The sequence below is a fragment of the Carlito syrichta genome, unplaced genomic scaffold, assembly GCF_000164805.1.
Source record: "Carlito syrichta isolate Samal-C Ts95f unplaced genomic scaffold, Tarsius_syrichta-2.0.1 Scaffold308797, whole genome shotgun sequence".
Classification (NCBI taxonomy): Eukaryota; Metazoa; Chordata; class Mammalia; order Primates; family Tarsiidae; genus Carlito; species Carlito syrichta.
Genome location: NW_007252893.1, coordinates 568096 through 572790, shown reverse-complemented (window position 1 = coordinate 572790; position 4695 = coordinate 568096).

Genomic DNA, 4695 nt, shown 5'->3' with positions numbered 1-4695 from the left:
CAGCTAGAGATTTGCATTGCCCCGCCCAGCTATGCACAGTCTCCAACTTGTTGCCTAAGATAATCTCATCAAACCAGGAGAGACAGAGGCCCCTCCCCCAGTCTGAATCAGGCACAGACAACTCAGATCTGTGTGGTGGACCTGACAGGCAGCAAATCGAATGAACCCAGATCTGACTCACACTCCTCCTAAAGTAGGCCTGCTGCAACTGAACCAAGCTATGAGTAACCCTATCTGCCTGCATTGAGAGCAGAGGGGAGGGGTTAGAGATCAGAGCTTAAGGGACTTTGGACATACAAGAAGGACCTCAGAGTCAGTCTGAATCCTTGATTTCATTTTTTATTTTTATTTTTTGTCTGTTTGTTTTGTTCAGTTTTGTTTGCCTTTTGTTTTAGGGTTTGTTTTTGTTGTTTTCTCTTTCATTCTGGTTTTGATAATGTCATCATACTTGCTTTGCATTTTTTATTTTACTGATTTTTGTTGTTTTTCTTCTTTCTATTCTTCAGACTCCCCATTTGTGAAGGGGAAGAGTACATCAATAGGCAGGATTTTATTTGACTGGGTATTTGTGTGATTACCTGTATGCTCTAGGATTTTTTTTTTCCTTTTCTTTTCTGTCTTTGTGTCTCTTTTCATTTATTAGGTGGTATGATTGTTTGTTTTCCCCCTTACTCTTCTCTCACTCCACCTTCCACTTGACTCCACCCCCATTTCCTTCTTCCATTATTTTCCTTTTTCTTACCTCATTTTGTTCCAGGGAGCAACCTAAACTACTACTGCATGGTCAAATTGTAAGGCAGTGGAAAGTGGGTTCCAGGGTGCCCATACAGTTGTCGGTGGATACTAGGATCTACAGATAGATTCTGAATTACAGCTTCCCCCTCAACTAAATCTCAAAACTGCAAAAAGTACAGCCCCCAAACCAAAGTCCAACTTCAGAAGTGAATAATGCCAGAGGATCCACATAAGGAAGACTAGGAAATTGTGCAAAAAGAAGTAAAAGCAACCCTGCCATCCCTGAAAAAGAGTATTAAAGAGGAGAGGGAAAAAAGTGGTGGGGGGGAGGGAGAGGAAAATCTACACAAATGAAAAAAAAAAAAGAAGAATATGGCTCTCTCACAGACACGTGGAAGTCAGACACTGAGAAAACAGATTTCGGAATGCAAACAATTAAGAGCCCCCAGAATGACTGGTCTCAAACTACAAACCCAGATATCAAGACATTAACAGAGAGATTAAAAAGAATTGAGGAGAGACAAGAGGAAAATAGGAAGGAGTTGATAACTAAGATAACAACAGTAAAGAATACTGTGAATGAAATAAATACAAACTAATAAGCATGGCAAGCAGAATTAGCCAAGCAGAAGAAAGAATCTCAGAGCATGAGGACCAAAATATACAACTGACCCAAACTGTCAACATAAAAACAGAAACATAAAAAAGAAGCTTTAAAAGACTGAACAAAGCCTCCTAGAGATGGGTGATTACTTCAAGAGGCTGAACCTAAGAGTAATTGGACTTCCTGAGGCAGAAAGAGAGACAGAGACCACCTTGGAACAAACATTCCATGAAATTATTCAAGAAAACTTTCTTCATCTCATCAGTGATGTAACCATTCAAACACAAGAGATTCCAAGAACACCTGCAAGAAAACAAATAAGAAGATCAACTCCTATCCACATAATAATTGCCTAAACAAAATAGGTATAAAAGAAAATATCCTAACAGCAGCAAGAGAAAAAGGCTGGACCAATTAGAATAGTAGCAGATTTATCTACAGAAACACTTTAAGCTAGAAGAGTTTGGAGCCCATTCTTCAAAGTTCTCAAAGATAATCAATTACAACCAAGAATAACATACCCAGCTAAGCTAAGCTTCAACAGTGAGGGAGAATTAAAATCTTTCCCAGAAATTCAATCCCTAAGAACTTACATTGCCTCTAGACCAGCTCTACAAGAAACACTTAAGAAAGTTTTAAACCCAAAAGAAAGGGAAAAAAGAACAACAACATTCTTCACAAAAATGCAGTAAAAAGATTGAAAACACATGAATCAACCCAAAAATCAAAAGAAAGACAACGAACAAAAAGGAACAATCATACCTCTTTAAGAACCTCATGACAGGGATAAACTCACAAATTTCAATAATTAGCCTGAATGTGAATGAACTATATGCACCTCTGAAAAGACATAGAATGGAAAAATGAATACAATGTAATGAAGCAACAATATATTGTCTCCAAGAGACTCATTTCACCAGAAAGGACACTCACAGACTCAAAGTAAGAGCATGGGAAGCAAAATTTCAGGTGAATGGAACACAAAAGAAAGCTGGATTGCAATCTTAATCTCAGACAAAATATCCTTTAAGCTATCAAGAATTTAAAAAGATGAAGAAGGTCACTATATAATGATAAAAGGTTCAATCCATCAACAATAAATACCCATCCTAAACATATATGTGCCCAACATAGGAGCACCAACATTCATAAAGCAGTGTCTAGGAAAACTTAAAAAAGAGAATGACTAATACTATCATAGCTGGGGAATTTAATATACCACTCACAACCTCAGCAGATCATCAAGACAAAAAATCAGCAAGGAGATCTGGAACCTTAATGTGATTCTTGAACAAATGGACTTAATTGATACCTACAGAACACTCCACCCAACTACCACAGAATACACATTTTACTCATCACCACATGAAACATACTCCAAGATCGACCACATCACTGACCATATATCAAACAAAAACAAATTTCATAAGATTGAAATTTTTGCTATATACCCTCTTAGACTACAGTGGAATAAAAATAAATATCAACACCAACAAAGTTCCCCCCAAACCCACAAAGGCATGGACACTAAAGAGTATGATGCTAAGTAATGCCTGGGTCAACAAAAAAAATCAAAACTGAGAGTAAAACTTACCTGGAAACAAATGAAAATGAAGAAGTAGCTTACCAAAACCTCTGGGATGCCATGAAATCAGTAGTAAGAGCAGAATTCATATCTTTACAAACATACATGAAAAAAAATGGAAAGATGACAAGTTAACAGCCTAACAAGTTACCTAAGGAAGCTGGAAAAGCAAAACCCTAACTTCAGCAGAAAAATCCAGATCACCAAAATAAAAGTCCAAATCCAGACATAGAAGACAAAAAGATAATACAAAAAAAAATCAATGAAACAAAAAGCTGGTCCTTTGACATGATAAGAAAGATTGATGGTCCCCTAGCCAGACTGACCAAGAAAAAAAGAGAAAAAGCCCAAATAAACTCAATCAGAAACAAGAAAGATGAAGTCAAAACTGACCCTGAAGAAATGCAAAAGATTATCAGAAACTACTATGTACAATTGTAAGGAAACAAACTAGAAAATCTAAAGGAAATGGCGGGTTTTCTGACATCGCACAACCTCCCTAGGTTGAAACAAGAACAAATTGAGACCTTAAATAGACCAATAACCATCAAGGAAATTGACTATGTCATAAGAAAACTACCGACAAAAACAAACAAACAAACAAACAAACAAAGAAATTCTGGACCAGATGGCTTTACAGCAGAATTCTACAAAACGTACAAGGAGGAATTGATATCAATCCTATCAAAAGTATTCCAGGTGATTGAGAAAGATGGAATTCTTCCCAAACCATTTTATGAAGCTAACATCACATTGATACCCAAGCCAGGTAGAGACCCAACAAAGAATGAGAACTACAGGCCAATATCTATAATGAACGTAGATGCTAAAATTCTCAACAAGATCCTAGCAAACCGGATTCAACAACACAACTCAAAAATCATCCATCACGACCAAGCAGGCTTCGTCCACGGGATGCAAGTCTAGTTCAACATTCCTAAGACCATAAATGTAATTAAAAACATCAACAGATGTAAAAACAAAAACCACATGATTATATCAGTAGATGCAGAAAAAGCTTTTGACAAAATCCAGCACCCCTTCATGATAAAAACTCTCAAACTTCTAGGCATAGTTGGAATATACCACAAAATACTAAGAGCCATCTATAAGAAACCCACAGCCAGCATTCTACTAAACAGACAAAAACTGGAACCATTTCCCCTGAAAACTGGAACAAGACAAGGATGCCCACTCTTACTCCTGCTGTACAACATAGTTTTGGAAGTCCTAGCTAGAGCAATCAGAGAAGAGAAGGTGATCAGGGGTATCCAAATAGGAAAAGAGAAGGTCAAGTTATCTCTGTTTACAGATGACATGATTGTATACCTTGAAAACCCAAGAAAATCTGCCAAAATCCTCTTTACGCTGATAAAGGACTTTGGCAAAGTCTCAGGGTATAAAATAAATGTGCAAAAGACAATTGCATTTCCTACACCAATAATAAGCAAACAGAAACCCAAATAAAAAGCACAATTCCATTCACAGTAGCCACACACAAAAAAATATCTTGGCATCTTCCTAACCAGAAATGTGAAAGACCTTTACAATGAAAACTACAAAACACTGCTCAAATAAATCAAAGATGACACAAACAAGTGAAAAAATATTCCATGCTCATGGATTGGAAGAATCAACATTGTTAAGATATCCAGTATTCCAGGGCAACCTATAGATATAAAACAATACCCATCAAATTACCAGCAACATTCTTCTCAGACATTGAAAAAACAATACAGGAATTAATGTGGAAATATAAATGACCAAGAAT